We start from the raw sequence: 18358 nt of genomic DNA, 5'->3' as shown, positions 1-18358 counted from the left end.
CCTCTGAAGACTCCCCAAGTTTCAGAGAAATTACACCCCGGAAAAGGCATGATGCATGGGTCTCACCCTTTGTTGTCATTTTCTCTTCACAGTGGCAAAAACGGGACACTCTGCTGGAAGTACTTTGAAGGGTTAAAGCCAGAAGGAAAGCCAGAAGGAGTTCAGACAGAGTTCAGTCCCTGCCGTTACCAGGGGAATTGATTGAAAGGCCCCAGACTGTCTGGCTTGACGAATGGCTGACAAAGGCAACGAACAAAGCTTGCAACAACCACTTGTTCGTTCAGAATGGAGCTTCACGAACAGCTTATTCGCGAACAGACGGAAGGGATGTTTGTGGGTTTTTTCTGTTCATAATGTTGTTCGTGCCCATGTCTAGTTAAGAGCAGCAGGACTCTAATCTGGACAACTGGGTTTGATTCCCCACTCCTCTGACTGAAGCCAGCTGGGTGACCTTGAGTGAGTCACAGCTTCTCAGAGCTCTTTCAACCCCATTCACCTCACAGGGTGACTGTTGTGAGAATAATAATAACACACTTTGTAAACCACTCTGAGTGTGGCATTAAGTTGTCCTGAAGGGCAGTATATAAATTGAATGTTATTATTGTTATCATTGTTATCATTGTTATCATTGTTATCATTGTTATCATTGTTATCATTGTTATCATTGTTATTATTGTTATTATTGTTATTAGTGAGTAGTGAATACTGCCTTTGTTTTTTATATGGTCATATTTTTAAACAATATGCCTCAATATTATTTCATTGCATTTCTTTGGATTTATACAGTACCCTTTCCCAATAGGCTCATGGCAGATTACAGAATACTTAATTTGTCTTTACACTTTTAAAACAATTGAGTGTCCAATCTCACTTCAGAACAGAAGAAAAGTCCTTTTGGATCAGACCAGTGTTCTATCATGTCCAGCATGCTGTTTCACATACTGCCCAAGAAGTTGCCCTAAAGGGCCAATAAAGAGAGGGTAGAGGTCAAGGCCTTCCCTTGATGTTGTCTTGTAGAACTGGTATTTAAGGTTAAACAACTGCTTCTGAATATGGAAGTTCTCTAGTAGTCATTGATGGACCTATTGTCCAAGAATCTCTCTAACCATCGTTAGAACTATCTATGCTAGTGTCCATCACTACATCCAGCTGCCAGTGAATCCGATCATTTAATTGAATGAAGAAATACTTTTTATTCTGTCCCGAATATATTGCTATCAACAACATTGAGTGCTCCCATTCTAGTTATTTGGGGAGGAGAAAATGTTCTCTCTATCCACTTTCTCTTCCCCATGCATACATTTGTAACTGTCTATCATGCTATCCATTGTATTTTTCTAAACTGAGAAGTTTAGATGGAGTAGAATGAATATTACTTCCATTCTTCAGTCATTCCATCGACTACCTATCAGTTATGGGGCTCAATTCAAGGTTTTGGCTATCACATGTAAAGCTCTTCACAGACTTGGTCCATCATATCTGTGGGACTGCCTCTCTCCCTGTGTTCTACAATGGCAGCTTCACTCATCTGAATAGGGCCTTCTGCAGGTGCAACCTTGTACATGGACAAAACCTTGTACATGGACATGGCCCCCACCACAGAGAATGGCCTATCTGAAGAAGTCAGGTAAGCTCCCACTCTCCTGTCTTTTTGTAGACAGTACAAAACTGAATTATTCAAGAGGGCTTTTTTTACTCAGATTGAAGGATGTACTGTAAGGAAATAGTATCAAACAGATGCCTCAGGAAAAGGAAGGGGTTATACACTTTACTACTATGTACTGTCTGTTGCTGTATATATGATCCTATTGAGTAATTTCTATGTTGTTTAATACATCCGTTTTAGAATTACTAATGATCTTTTCCTGCATTTCTTCAAATTGTATTGTGTTTCTGCTGGTTTTAAATCTTATTTATTTATTTTATTTTATTTATTTCAAATTTCTATTCTGCCCTCCCCATGAGCGGGCTCAGGGCTCATAACAACATATTAAAATAAAAATTCATCTGCATTAAAACATCATTAAAACAGCAGTGTATTAATACACATTTAAAACAGGATGGTGGACAGCCTTCACAGGGAGGGTTAAGATTTTATACACCCCTTTTTTTAGGCTGGTGGAGGCCTAGCCTGGAGGAACAACTCTGTCTTGCAGGCCTGATGGAAGGATAGTAAGTTCTGCCAGGCCCTGATCTCAGCAGACATTGTGTTCCACCAGGTGGAAGCCAGGACCGAAAAGGCCCTGGCTCTAGTTGAGGCTCGGTGGGCCTCCTTGGGGCCAGGGATCACCAACAGCTGTTTGTTCCCTGATCATAGTGTCCTCCAGGGAATATATGGGGAGAGACAGTCCCGTAGATACGCTGGTCCCACTCCGCACAGGTACTCCACTGGCAACCAATGCAGCTTACGTAAGATTTGTGTTATATCCCTTTATTTAGCACTCTCGTAATAACACGCACTGCTGCATTTTGTACCAGCTGTAATTTCCAGGTCAGGCTCAAGGGCAGCCCTGCGTAGAGCAAGTTACAGTAATCTAGCCTAGAGATGACCATTGCTTGGATCACTGTAGTTAAGTCACGGGTTGACAGGTAAGGGACAAGTTGCCTGGTCTGCTGCAGATGGAAAAAAGAGGGCCTGACAACCACTGTGACCTGTGCCTCCATTTTCAGGGAGGCATTGAAGATCACCACCAGGCTCTTAACCCTCGGAACTGGCACTAACGGTGCCCCATTGAGGGCCAGGAGCTGGAGTCCCGAACCTAATCTCCTGTGGCTCAAGTACAGGACCTCCGTCTTCATTGGGTTCAGTATCAGCCAACTCTGCTTCAACCAAGCAGTCACAGCTGCAAAAGCATGTTCCAGGACATCTGGGGCTGAGTCGGGCCAGCCGTCCATCATCAGATACAAGTCGATGTCGTCTGCATATTGATGACACCCAAGTCCGAAACTTCGCACCAACTGGGCAAGGGGGCGCATATAGATGTTAAACAATAATGGGGAGAGTATTGCTCCCTGTGGGACCCCGCACACCAAAGGGTGACAGAATGACAATTTCTCCCCAAGCACCACCCTCTGTCCCCAACCGTGGAGAAAAGAGACAAGCCACTGTAAGGCAGTCCCTCATATCCCCACATCGGCGAGGCGGTGAGTCAGAAGATTGTAATCTACTGTATCAAACGCTGCCAACAGATCCAATAATATCAGCAGCACTGAGCCACCTCGATCCAGATGTCTACGAAGATCATCTGTGAGGGCGACCAGCAATGTCTCTGTCCCATGTCCCGGACAGAATCTGGACTGGAAGGGGTCTAGGGCCGAGACCTCCTTCAGGAAGCCCTGCAGCTGTTCCACCACCACCTGCTCAATCACCTTTCCCAGAAACGGGAGGTTTGAAACTGGGCAGTAATTGACCAGGTCGGTGGCGTCCAGCGATGGTTTCTTTAAAAGAGGCCTCACCACAGCTTCCTTTAATGGCCCAGGAAAACCCCCAGAGCCTAAGAATAGGTTAATAGCCTTCAGGACTGAGTTGTCTGACCATGGCACTGGTTCTACCGCTTCCAGATCCACATTTAACCCCATCACAAAGATCAAATCTAGTGTGTGGCTTGCTTGATGTTTAGGGGTTGACACAAATTGGGAGAGTTCCAGTACTGCCATGGAAGACACGGGGTCCGCAGCCTGCACAGAGGAGGCATCATCGACATGGATGTTGAAGTCCCCCAGCACCATCAGTCCGGACTACTTCAAGGCCCACCCTGCTACCACATCTAGCAGGTGCGGCAGGGTATCTGCTGGTGCACTAGGTGGTCGGAACACCAGACAGATAGCCAAAATCTCCTTGGCACCCCATACCAGGTCTATACATTCAATGCCAGAGATCTCAGGGGCGGGGAGTGGCCTGAAGGAGAAAGACTTTGGGGCAAGGATTGCCACCCCTCCCCCCGACCTCCTATTTGGGACTTGTGGAGAACTGAATATCCTGGGGGGGGGTCAGTTCTCCCAGGGCAACTGTTTCACCCTCCCTCACCCAGATTTCGGTCATGCATACCAGGTCAACATCCCTCACCGTAAAGAGATCTTGCAGCTTTGCAGTCTTATTGTTTATGGATCTGGCATTGCACAACATCACTGTAGAAGGAAGGTTCTTTTTCCTAGCTCCATCACCAGCGTTTTTCAGGATGGGATGCTGGTTAGAAGGGCACCGAGCCATTCCATATCTCTGTACCCTTCTCAACTGAGACCAGCTCCCACCGTCATACCTCCCACGTCCCCAGAGGACTGGGATCCCTGACCCCATGCTGGCCCTCCTCCCTATGTCCACCATCATCCAGCTTACTTCCCATTCCCTGCAACAACAACAGGTGAGCACAAAATTAATTCAAGCAACTGAGGCACTTCAAGATGTTCTTAAAGTACCTCAGGCATAGAGAAGGGTGGGGTTGAGAGGCTGGCTTCACTCTCACAGGCAAGGCAGGTGTTTGCTCTTCTCCCTCCCTCTCTGGCAGCACAGGCTCCTGGAGGCAACATTGATAAAGTACCTCAGGCTCAGAGAAGGGTGGAGCTGAGAGGCTGGCTTCACTCTCACAGGCAAGGCAGGTGTTTGCTCTTCTCCCTCCCTCCTTCTCTGGTAGAACAGGCTCCTGGAGGCAACATTGTTAAAGTACTAATTTGCATTTACAGACCCTATAACCGGACTACAAAAAGCTCTTCTTAGCCTTGCTCTCTACTGTGACTCTCAACTGTTTGCAATCAACTACCACAAGATCAAGGTTATGTCCTTCAGTAAGCATCCCAAACATAGAATTGGGTCGATAAATGGCCAAAGGATAGAACAAGTTAATTCATTTAGATATCTAGGGATGGTGGTGCAAGTCTCTGGTTCTAGAACATCTCACTGTAATTATGTTGTGGATAAGGGAGAAAAGTCAGCTTTTAACATCATTAAGTTCCTTCGCATGAAGAGCGGCCATTTTGTACCAGCTGCCCTTAAGCTCTTTCTAGCAAAGTCACTCCTCAGGTATTAAATGGAACCTACCTAGGTCCACCTGCTTCTTGTTTTGCCCCTCTTGAATGGGTTCCATCCAAGTTTTTAAGGGCAGTTTTGCAAGTCCCTAGATGTATATCTAATTCTATGATCCGTCTGGAGACCAGAATGTTAAACGTTGCCACCAGAATATCACTTTCCTCGCTCTCCCTCTAGCTTTAAATAAATTTAAACCCTTGCCACCTTCTTCCACTTATCTTCTTAGATGATTTTCGATCTAGCTGGATAAGGTGGTCCAAGTGATTATTGCACAGCTCAGATTCTCCTCCTCAGCTCTCCTCCAGATGGGTGGAGACTTAGCTAGACAAGCTCTGAGGCAGAGAGTGGAAGACATTGAATGTCAATCTGATATTTCAAGATCTCCTATATTGTAACACCTTTTAGATGGTACCTTGTTACTCTGGCTACCTATATACACTGGAAAATACTAACGAAAGTTGAACCTTTACTCTTGCTAGATTTTCCGCTCTGCCATCTACAACAAGGGCAGATATCAGAAAACCCCATGGGCAGAGAGATTCTGCCCATGCAAGAGTGGCAAGATAGAGACGATGGCGCATGTGTTTTTTCATTGCCCCTTGTATATTGAGATTTGTGTTGTGTATATTCTGCCACTACTTGCACAATCTACAGACATCTCTGATTCAGCCAGTATAAATATACTGTTGTCTGATGAAAGTTCAGAGATTACTCGGCAAGCAGCCTAGTTTTGCTCCCAAGCGATTAAACTCCGTTCCCTTTAGATCTCGCCAGGCAATACTGTTGAAGAACCGACTGTTACATTTAACACAATAATCGATCCTTTCTTAGTCGTATTTTGTCTAGGTTTGTGTAAATTTTTATCTTCATCAGCCGTTAGTCCTGATTTAAATGTTAGAAAGCAGTCGGCATATACTGGCCTTTTGGTAAAGTATTGGACCGTTATATTTTTAGCGGATTGGTTTTGGTGGATTGTTCTTAATATGGCATTTAGGATTGTTTTCAGTGTTATGTATTAGGATCCAGATCTATTTTATCTTGTAAGTCATATTTTGCTTGTTTTTGTGTTTTCTATCTTTTTTCTCTGGTCACAGACTATAATAAATGAATAGCTAGACCCTATTACATTGTTTCCTGAAATCTCGTTGAAATTGAGGGTACTGACACACATTGTGTAATCCATCTTAAGTCTCAGTGAGAAAGGTGGACTATAAATAATGTCCCAGACATTTTAGCTTTTCTTCATGGAAAAGATGGTCCAGTCCCTTAATCATCTCGTTTGGTCTTTTCTTCACTTTTCCCCAGTTCTGCAATACCCGTTTTAAGATACAGTAACCATATTCACAGTATTTCGAATGAGGCCATACCATAGACACGAGAATCAAAATCTCATCCATTTTATTGTCTTTCCCTCTCCTAATGACCCCCAGCATGGAGTTTGCCTTTCTTCCATTACTGCACGTTTTCATCAAGCTAGCCACTACAACCCCAAGATTTCTTTCCCTCTCAGGAGTGATATTGTATGATATCGCTAATCATGTCTTCAGACAGAGACAGGGTAGAGAACAGGGGTCCTTGACCACCCCTCATTTGACTTGTGTCCTGCTTATAGTTAGTGTTCAATGAAACACAATGTTCAACTCAAGTTTTGCATTTGAATAACTCAATTGTGTCCAGTGATAGAAAAATGATGTATGTGCATGCATATATCCAGACTGTTTTACCACTGCTGCACTCACCACTGCTACCTCTATCTCCAAGGAAAAGTGTTCAAAGAAAAAAAAACTTTGGTATTTTGAGTAGACTTATGACAGTGTTAATGGTGTCTGTTAATGGCCAATGATCTATTTGGATCTAGACCGATTTGTGCACATGTTATCACATGAGCTCATGGGAATTGTACTCCCCCTCCCACCAATAATCCCTTGTTTTGCAAATGTTTATACATGTAAAAGAGATGCATCTCAGGGCTTTACTTGTTCTTGCAGTGCAGTATTCCTGTCCATTGAAGATTAATTGGACTGTCTCAGTTAAGGAAAAATTAAATTGTGCAGAAACAAAACCTACCATGAGCTGCAACATATCAGTTACAAATATAGCTTATTTGCCAAGGCACAACCCATCTATGAGCCTGAAGTTCAAGCACTGGCACAAAGTCACTTAAACATGGCATTCAGGCTACACCACCTGTAAATGGGCTTGAGTTGTGTGTAGTTTGATCAAGGTGGGTTCTGCTGTATTTTTGTCAAAGATTTCAACATCCCTGACCTGGTGGGGCTAAAGAATCCAGTCTCCTCTTTTCCTGATGATAAATACTATGATCTGGCTGGGCTGTGTATATAACTGTTCCTGGAGCAACAAGCACCACACTTATTCAAGGACATGGCTCCTCAATGAGTTATGGAAACAAATCTTGATTCAGTGTGATAGCAGTCCAATTGATCAGACTAATCTGAAGAATGCCTGTTCTTTTATTATATCTGATTTACACCTGTTTATGCCTGTTCTTTTACTATATCTGATTTACATGTCACATATCACTCATCTACCAAGAATCCCACCTGCCTTGCCCTGTGAAAGCTGTCCTTTTTCCAGCTAATGTGGTGGTAGGTGTCATGGACCACAGCACAGATTCTTCCCTAGAAGGGGCCAAAGGCTCAGAGGAGGAGACAGCAGGGCACCTAACATTGCTGCAGAAGGAGGCAGTTGAGATGCCTACAGCACCTCCTCTACAGAGGAGCCCCAAGACTCTGAGCCAGCCTGTTCACCCTAATTCATACTTGGACCATCAGCCTTCCACCCAGATCCTACTGCAGAACCAGAAGTTTTTCTCCAACCAACCCCTGGAAAATCCACCTCAGACCCACTGCAGTACTCTCCACTGTAACTGGGCATGGGACCTTTAAATAGTGGGTATCTATTTTTGAAGGGGAGGGGCCTGTATCTCTACCTCCTTGAAAGAGAATTTAAGATCTTGGTTTGCCTTCAGCCTTTTCTGAATCAAAATCCATGATAGACTCTTAGCTCCAGTTAGGGTTGCCATCCCACCACCCAGGGTGGGGGATCCCCGGATCCCATCCTCCCCCCATGGCAACTTACCTGGCCGGGGGGGGCATGCTCCCTGTGGTACCTCCTCCCTGGGTGGCGTGCCGTGCCCCTGGGTGCAGGGCATGCTCCCGTGCCACGAGAGCAGGTGGTGGCGGCGGCAGAGAAAGAGCAGGTGGTGGTGGCAAGAGCAAGCCGCTCTCACTGCCACCACTGCAGCCACCGTGGCCCAGTCTCTCGCCATGGCTGCCGCACCCCTTGTCCCTGCCAGCGCCGGCTACACAGGGTCACAGTGGCCGCAGCAAGAGAGCAGGCTGTGGCTACCGCAGCTCTCTCTCTCTCACCGTGGCTGCTGCAGCCCCTGTGCAGCCAGCGCTGGCAGGGACAAGCGGCACGGCAGTGGCGGCGTCAAGAGAGAGAGAGCTGCCTGCTCTCTCTGTCTGCCCCTCTCCGGCGTATGTGACATCATCATGTGGGGCGCCCTTTGACCCTGCGTGATGATATCACTCCTGGAAGTGATGTCATCATGCACACCAGGAGCTTTACGCGCACGCGGTCACAACAGCAGGAACGGCGACAGGGTAGGAGCCAGCGTCCCAGTCTCCCGCTGGGAGACTTGAGGGATCTGGCAACCCTAGCTCCAGCTGAAGTTACTTACCCCCTGGACCTCAAGCCTTGAGAAGACCAGTCTTTATATACTGCCATGAGTGTGCACAGCAGGAAGCATGGCAACTACAGCTGTCTTGAATGATGATTGTAGCAACTGGTAGGACCTTTGATGAAAATGGAGTCTGGAGTCCCTCCTCACTCCTTCCTCCTTATGTGAACATATTTTATGAGTGGTAGAACTCCAGAGGGCAGAATGTGGTAAATCTGCTGCATCTGGATCAGGAAAGGGGGAGGGGTTCATATTGCTGCCATTCTAGAACACATAAATAACCCTGCTGGAACAGACCAAAGGACCATCTAGTCTAAAATCTTGTTTCAAATGGCACCCAGCGAGATGTTTCTGGGAAGTCCACTAGTAGGACATGAAGGCAACAGCCTTTTCTGTTTGCTTGCTCCCACACAATATTTGGAATGCTGAGATCTATCCTCCTTCAGTATGAAGTTTCCATTTAGCTGTTGATAGCTATGTTGTCAATTGCCTAATCCCCTTTAAAGCCACTTGAAGGTCTAGCTAAATATTACAATTTCTATAGCGTGTCAAGGTCTGCCATGAGGACTTTCAGACAGAAGCTGTGTGTTTCCCATTGGGAACTTAATTCACAGATGTGCAGGCAGGGGTGGATTGTTCATTATAGGCACCAGTGAATTTCCAAGTGGGCCAGTATGCTGCTCCCCCCCTCCATTGGGCCAGCCTAGCCCATGGTAAAAGGTCCAGGGGGTAAGCAAGGGCAGCCTCGCATTTCTGCTACACGTATCTCACTTAGGTGGCCAGCGCACATTTAATCTTCGTAGCCATAAGAGAGGTGGAGAATGTGGATCCCCTGCTTCAATTGCTAAGCCATCCTTTTCAGACCATAGAGAAGATCCCGGTAATCAGACTCCCTGTACTTTGCTTCAGAACAAAGTGTGCTGGCCCTGCCCACCCTTACTCACTTTTCACAGACAATCTGTCAGGTGTGTTTTTGAGCAAATCCTTCTTACCACTCACAATCTGGCACTTTGACATCTTCTGTTTGCCTTATTCCTTTGTGACTCACATCATTTAAAAATAAATAAATAAATAATGTGTTCAAAGAAATAAATCTACAAATTTTGACTGTAAAGATGAAAAGATCATCCGAACTCCTCCTGGCTCTCATATAAATCTTTTTTCCATTGTGAAATATCTCTTTTATTTTTGACTGATTCATGCCTGATGTTGAAACAGTATTTTGCCCAAATCTTATACACAGTTTTCTTTTGGCAACAAAGAATCTCGTAATTCAAAGTTTAACCAAAGAAGCAATAACTTTCTTAGGCTGAAAGGTGATTTCACCTTGCAGTGATATTTACTGTCTTCTGTGATGGCAGAAGTACACCAAGTTCCCCCTGAATAACAGCCACATATAAACATTTCAAATGGATTTTTAAATCACTGTTGCAGCTGCTTCCCCATGCCAGCCTACTCCATATCCACTGCTTCTCCAAACTACAGCTAGTCCACCTTTCTCAAGGCGTCCCCCAGACTCCCAGTTCTCCCAGACTCTTCATAGCTCCTGTGTCCTTTTCTTAACCCATCTTCCTAAACTGTTACACCAGGTTTTCAATTCTAGTACATTTAACTTTATTTAAAAGCAGTCATGAGGAAGGCAGGAGTCCCTAAATTACTAACAGACCCTAGAGTGGAAAATTTATTCATTTTCGCTAAATTTTTAGTTCAGGCCATGGGAATTTGGGCAACTTATAAGAAATCACCCCTTCTGTAGTTTGTGGACTAACTTTCTCTGGCCTGAATTCTTACTTTCTTCCTCATATTCTCAGTTACTACTTAAGACTTATAGGTCAGAAGAGTAGAGCAAGAAAGAAAGAAAGAAAGAAAGAAAGAAAGAAAGAAAGAAAGAAAGAAAGAAAGAAAGAAAGAAAGAAAGAAAGAAAGAAAGAAAGAAAGAAAGAAAGAAAGAAAGAAAGAGGAGGGCAGGATTGTCCCTGTTTGCTGGATAGAAATGCCACATTCTCACAGAGTGCTATGAGTAGAGATGGGCATGAACAGCAATACGAACAAAAAAAAGCCACGAACAGCCCGATCTGCTGTTCCAGAACAAGCTGTTCGTGAGGCCCCATTCTAAACAAACAGGTGGTTGTTGCAAGCCTCGTTCGTTGCTGTTTGTTGAACCCAATGGGCTTAGACAGGAGTAACTTTGCTTAAGATTGCACTGTAAGAAACTAGGTGAACAGAAAGTCCTGGATGGCTGCAAACAGCTGAAACCACCACTGATTTAAACCAGAGCTGGCAGGGATAGTATTGTAGATCCCTCAGTATGAGGGGGAAAGAAAAGGGGGGGGGGGAGATCAGAAATGTGTGATGTGATGGCCAGTGAATGCCATCAATTTAACAAATGAAACACCAATTAGATATGAATTAGAAAGTTTCTTAGAATGCATCAATGACACATCTATTGCACTATGCTGCAGTTTAGTTTCCAAACTGGAAGTTACAATATGCTGTGATGTATTCCCCCCCCCCCCCCGCCCCAGAGCAACATAATATATTAACTTTGGGAGCAAAAATACTACTCAGTTTAATGGTTCCTCCTGCTGCATTTAATATTACAAGATTCTGAAAGAGGGGGAGTCCAGCAATCCTCAAGTATATCTACTTGAAATGTTTGATCTGTAGAGGAGCATACATCTCAGTTACTCCAAAGCAAACCTATTGAATTCACTGGCACCACTTGAGAAAAACATGAGTGATACTTTGTAGATTCCAGCTTAAACATTTACATAATCTGATCAACCAACGCATGCAAGTTCACTTAAAAATTACACATTACTTTGAATAATGCCACAATTCAAAGCCAACATGTGAGAGCTCAAAAATGATGAAAAGGCTACTTACCCTCTTTCAGTTAAAAAGTGAGGAGTACTTCAGCTTGTGGGATGTTACATAACAAGAGTCTCCCATCTTTGATTTATAATGTTGACTTCACAAAATGCCCTGGTTAATCTCTCCCTCATGCTGCTGTTTTATATCAATAGTGGCCATGCCTATTTATTATCAATAAATATGAAATACTGAGGAGTTAAATAGTATATTATTAATATAATTGTTAGACAAAAATTTGTTGCCTAAACCCTCTAAACTCTGACCAGCGCATGCTTGAGAGGGATCCATGTTTGTTTGTCCTCAGGGAAGGACTCTCTGGTTCCGCTTTCCTCCACCACAGACACTGGTACATTGCATCAGCTTGCACAGTTTGCAAAGCATTATTTCAAAGGCCAAAAAATTATTTAAACAATCTTTCGTTTAAATCAAAATAATGAATTATAAATTATCTATGTTCACAGAGAGGTCACTCCATCTGCATTCCATTATCATCAGTCAAAAAACATGGAGGTTTGCCATTGGACAACTTCCACGACTTTGGCCATGATGTAAATTGCACCTCAGCAACATTTGTCTCAAATCTTTTCTTTTAAAATGTAAGGCGAACTCATTTTTTCATCATTAATTGTGGTTTTGTTTTAAACAATTTCTCTTGGAATGTAGAGAATATAAATGTCGAAATACAGTTAGATCTTTTTCAGAAGCGCAGTTCCAAGTCCCCTGTGCTTTTTCTCTGTCAGCATTTAATTTATGAGGAAATCAAAAATATTTTTGTTGCAAATTTCTATCTATCTATCTATCTATCTATCTATCTATCTATCTATCTATCTATCTATCTATCTATCTATCTATCTATCTATCTATCTATCTATCTATCTATCTATCTATCTATCTATCTATCTATCTATCTATCTATCTATCTATCTATGTAGAACACAAATATACAACTGAAAGACAGCCAATTTATTTTTCATAGGCCAAATACAGCCAACAAAGCAATTTTCGTCCACAGTTCAGAGATAAATATGTGTGCATATGTGAAATTTCATAGTGTTGTTATGGATCTTGGGATTTATATAGACAACTACAACTACACTAGACCACATGCATGCCATAACTATCTGGTTTTTATTTCTAGATGGTGCTGATTTGCTGTTGGGTCAACCTGGAAAGGGTGCATCACAGCTCCATGGAGCTTCGAATTATCTACACTGGCATGCTTTCAATGTTAAGAAGCACTGAACTGGCTAAATGGCTTTTATGCTGTGCTGAAGAAATGGAATTCAGTGATGTTGGGGGTTGATTGTGAGATATTGCATGATGAAGATGGAGTCTAAGAACTGTGGAGAGAAAGAAAATACCTGCTAGCTGAGTCGTGCAAAAATATGTGCATGAGTTTGTGCGTCGGAGTCCATACATTGTGGCAATAAGTAAATTCTTTAGCTGCTTCCACTCTTTTGGCTTATGCAAGAGGTATTATCTGTGCTCTTTTACAAAATCTTTCACAAGAAGAAAAACATCTTTGGTTTCATTTCATTTTTCTCATGCAATACTCAAGCCTAAAGTATACCACAGAATTTCTTTTTTTAAAGTGGGAAACTCCTGCTTACAGAGGGGCACCTGTGGATTCAGCCTACCACTACCACTACCACTACCACTACCACTACCACTACCACTACCACTACCACTACCACGACCCCATCAATATAAATGACAGTCTTCACAGTTCTGCTAATTAAAATATGACCAGCCCCAGCCCCAAAAGACAATGGATGAATGCACGGTGGTGCCATCAGGGCTGGACTTTGGAGGAGAAGTCCACGGAAGGTCATGGCTCATGGGATCAGCAGGAGATCCCCAAAATAAGGCTGTAGATTGGCTTTCAAAGTAAGCATTGCCACATATAGGAGGTGCCCCCATAAAACCATTACCCAGGGTCAAATATTACCTAACTCTATTATTGTGAAAGTGAAGAAATATAGTTACATGTAATTAATAGTATCGTCCTAAGAATAATTTCCTGGGAGTTGCCCCATGGAATAGACTTGAGTAGAATTCTGAGTAGACTCACTTAGGTTGCTTTCTAAATGTGGTTACAATACAGTAAAGGCTCTTGATCTCGAATTCCCCCCCTTGCAAAAGAATCCACACCAATTTCAGGGAAAGCAGTTGAAGAAAGCAGCTTGAATCAATTCCACTTAAACCTTCAGCATGGGTAAGTACACTAAGTTAGATTTTTCTTATATCAAAGTGATCTGTATCGTTAAAGGAGCCTTACGGAGAGCTGGCAAAAAGAAAAGAACCTGTCAACTACCCCTTTCCATCTGTGACAGGCAGCCATGAATAAATCCTGAGCATGATTTCATGATTGACAGATGAATCTGCTTCAGCCCCTGTTCATCTTGTCTGTGTTACATATTGTAATCCACATTAAATCAAAGGAGCTAGAATGTATTTGTGATAACCCCATTTGAAGATTGTGGTTGCACGGTAACAAATATCTGTACTGCCCTGTAGTATGTAATGGGCCGTAGGTCTTAAAGTTTCTGTAAGAACCAAATGGGGCTAGAATTGGGAAGCAAGGTACATCAAGTTAGTATGCTTTCATTTGCCGTATGTTTATATTTGCTGCACTGGTGCTACAGACATTCATGAAATCTGAGCCCCATACTAATCTCTGGTCAAGAGCTAGCAAACTAGGATTCAATAAACTCTGTGTTTTCTGTGCCTTCTGACAGGAATGGTCAGGCAATCTGCTATCTGATTGGGTATACAATTACATCTACTTGGGGTTCAAGCCAGTCAGAGTTGTCTCACTGAGTTGAATCGGAGAATTACAGTGCAAGCATGCTCATTCAGAAGTAAGACCCGCTGAGTTCAGTGGAATTTACCCCCACTAAGTGTGTCTAGGATATCATCATCAACAACAATACTGTGCTTATATACTGCCCTTATGGACAGATTAGTGCCACTCTCAGAGTGGTGAACAAAGTCAGTGTTACTATTCCCACAATACAGCTGGGGAGCTTGGGCTGAGAGGAATGGCTTACCCAAGGCCACCTGCAGAGTTCATGGCAGTAGAGGGGGTCAAACTAGCAAAGTGCTGATTCACTCAGCCACTTAACCACTATGTTACAGCAGCTCTTAAGCACATACATAGAATATCTCCCATTTAATTTATTCACTTAAACATACTTATCTTTATGACTATTATGTCATAAAATATGAATCCAGTGACACCTTAAAGTTTAATTCTAACGTAAGTTTTCATGAGCTCACTTCATCAGACACGTTGGAGTGTAAATCCATCCAACTGATTTATATATAGAACAGAAAGGTGTGATGGAGGTGTTGCAATGAATTGCTTTCAAAATGAGATCCAATCTAATCAGTTCATTCAAAGTGAGTGTGATATACTCCCAAATGCTGCTAGGTTGGCAAAATGCAGGACGAAGTGAGCTCTGATCATAGGGTTGGAAGGTACCTCTAGGGTCATCTAGTTCAACCCCCTGCACAATGCAGGAAATTCGGAACTATCCCCCACCTACCCACCCCGACTGCCCCAGTGACCTCTGCTCCATGCCTAGAATAAACTAGAATATTATACTAGAATAAACTGTGTAAGTTTCTAAGGTGCCATTGTACTACTGTTTTGCTTTGTTGCAACAGTCTAACTGGTCTATCCATCTGGAATTGCCATTAAATATAATGAGGGTGCTGATTGTAGTGAAAATCAGTGTCCATTATGGAAGCAATGATGTTGGAACCAACAAAACTTGACTTCCAAGAAAACATTGTTTAAACCATTTCACATGTATCATCCAATTTAAGGCAATATTAGAACACTAACCAAAGGAAATATGTTAAAATAAAAATATGGAGAAGACAGTTTAAGAATGACAGATTCAGGGTTTCTCCAATAAGCAACTATTTAAATAAAGATGGGTGGAAGAAGTGGAGGAGAACTCGGCTTGCTAGGTCATGGGCAGAAAATGAAAATAGTATGCACCAAAAAAGAAAACAAAGGTCAAAGACACATCACCAATTTGGTCAGTGATATTAGCATAGCGATCCCTACACAAAGGTCTAGCTAAGTGATGCTGTAAAAGCTGGAGCAGATAAGGCCGAGTGCTCACAACTTAGCAACCGCTTTGAAAGTATTGTCAATAAAGGCTCGAGTTTGAAAGAAGGCCTAGTGATAGGATTCGATAATGCTGCACAATTGAAGCCGCACTTCAATATCTAATCTGGGGATTAGGGCGGATGGGGAGGTTCACACTATGAAACGTGTCAGGGCTGAATTTATAGGGCTGGTTCACTGATACAAACAAATTACAAGATTAGAGGAGGCAGAGTACATCACAACTCATCCCAAAGAACTGCCTGTGAAGATTTTAAAACTTCCATCCATTAAAATGGAGGACAATTTAGGGATCAGCGATGGGAAAGCAAATGTCCAGCTTTGCCAGATGCATCTGATAATGGATAAAGATATAATTCACTACTGGATGCATTTAGTTAATTTGCACGAATTGATTTTATTTATTTCATTTAAAATATTTGTATGCTCACCTTTCTTCTGAGGAATTCAGGAAGGACTGAAGGTAATATAAACATATTTAATACAATTAGATAAGGATGAATATTATAATAAAAATTATAAAATATGATGAAACCATGTTAAAATACCAAACTAAAAACACTGTATACCCCACTAGCAAGATATGCCCTCCCCCTGCTCATGCTCAGGTTGCCCCCAAAGCTCTCTGGAATAACTTTCTCTTGTAGGCTCACCAGAAATCCAGACAGGTAAAAGCCCCTTTGGCATCTTCTGGGAGGCAAGCATAGGGCAGCCATCGGGGGGCGGGGGAGGGGAGTCTGCATGTGGATCACAGCAGAATGTCCCTCTGACAGAGGAGGAACTTTTCAGGGAAGAATTAAGCTGTTGAGCAGGAACATGCAGGAGGAGATGGTCCTTTAGGTATAGCATTCCCAAGCCATGAAAAGTGAGCACCAGCACATTGAATTGGATCCAGAAACTAATTGTCAGCCAGGGAAGGGAACAAATTGCACCTGCTGCAGTTTCTGGGTCATGTTCATGCCCCAAGAAGAGCATGTTACAGTAATTGAGCCTTGAGGTTACTGATGCATAGAACTGTGTTGCCTTATCAGGGAGGTATGCAAATAAGAAGTCAACTTCCTAAGTAGATGTCACTAAAAAACAAAGCATTTTTCACTGTTATGGAAACCTCTTTCTCCAACAGAAGACCAAGATCCAGCAGAACTTCCAAGCTTTTAAGCGAGTCTTTCAGTAAAAGCTGCATCTGTCAATGGTAGGAAGAGCAATCTCATTACAAGCCCTTCCAGCGAGCATCACTTCCATCTTATCTGGATTCAGCTTCAGTTTGTTCTCTCTCAGCCAACTGATGACTGTATTCACTGAGCCTAGACAGAGAAAGTCACAATGTCATCAGCCTACTTTGAAATTTAAGATTAAAATTAAGATGTTTTGTTACTTATATAAATTCACCAGACTGGTGTGGACTGTGGTCAATTTATGGCTGTTACCAAATTCTGATAAAATGGAATGTGGAAGCAGATTGTTAGTTTTATTCTACCATATTCTGGAGTGAAGCTGGAGTCCTATTCTATAGCACAATTTTAGCCTGGTATTATTCCTTCACTATGTGGAGACATAATTCAAACTTGTAAGCAAGCACCCTATTGGACACCTAGGTCCAGTTGATCTGGATCATTACTTGCCCTAGAATGTTGAAGTCCAGTTAACACTGCATTCCAACCCACTCACTTATATGAACCAGGGACAGCTGTTATTACACAGCAAATGGACTGAAGTATTGAAGGATCACACTGTTTAGATGAGGTGTGTACACTGAGAACATTTCCATTTCAGTTTCAGTTCCAGGGGTTCCGGAATAATTTTGTTCCATTACTAGTTTGTTCTGAGTGGGCCAGTGCTAGCTCGGATCAGATCCATTTGTTTGTTTTTTTTCATTTCCCTAAGTTTTGGCCCATTGTGTGTGAGCATGGAGGGAGGTTGGCCACACATATGTGGCTGCATGCTGTTGTTTTCAAGGGTGGATAGCTGGAGAAAACAAGGCTCTGGGGCAGCTGTTAGTGCATACAATGGCACCAAAATTGCACCGAACATAGTCCTCCCTCTAAGTCACTGACACACCAATTTTGAGAGCATGCAACAACAGGCTTCCATGTTTATGGACCCCAAAGAATGCATGAGGAAGGTGCATGTCAAAGCAAGTGTTAGGCATCTTCGCATACACACACACATTGTTCTGTTCCGGGGGCGGGAGGGGGGAGTGGGTTGCGGAAATGAGGCTCTATTTATGCTTAACAAATAACGTATCTTTGAAAACCTCATCAATGCAATGAGTTTCTTTTCAAGCACATGAAAACACACATAACAATGGACCCCAAAGAAGGCGAGTGTTGGCGGGTGCACACAGTGGTGGAAAACTTCCTTTCAAAGTGGCAGCAGCATGTGTACCAACACAGCGTGCAAGCAGGAGCGTACTCCATTGCCAGTCAGCACAGTGCAGTGAAATTTTTAAAAATCCTGCTTTTTGATAGTGACAAAGCCAGTAAATTATTACCTTTCCTGCTGTTATGCCATGTTTCCCTGTAGTTATGCAGCCATGGTGAGGGGAGAATCCTTACCCTAATCTGCAAAACTATGAGGCTTCAGCACCCTGGGAATTCCTGTTTAAACACGTGAAAAG

This window comes from Eublepharis macularius, chromosome 10, assembly GCF_028583425.1.
Source record: "Eublepharis macularius isolate TG4126 chromosome 10, MPM_Emac_v1.0, whole genome shotgun sequence".
NCBI lineage: Eukaryota > Metazoa > Chordata > Lepidosauria > Squamata > Eublepharidae > Eublepharis > Eublepharis macularius.
This window is presented reverse-complemented; position numbering follows the sequence as displayed.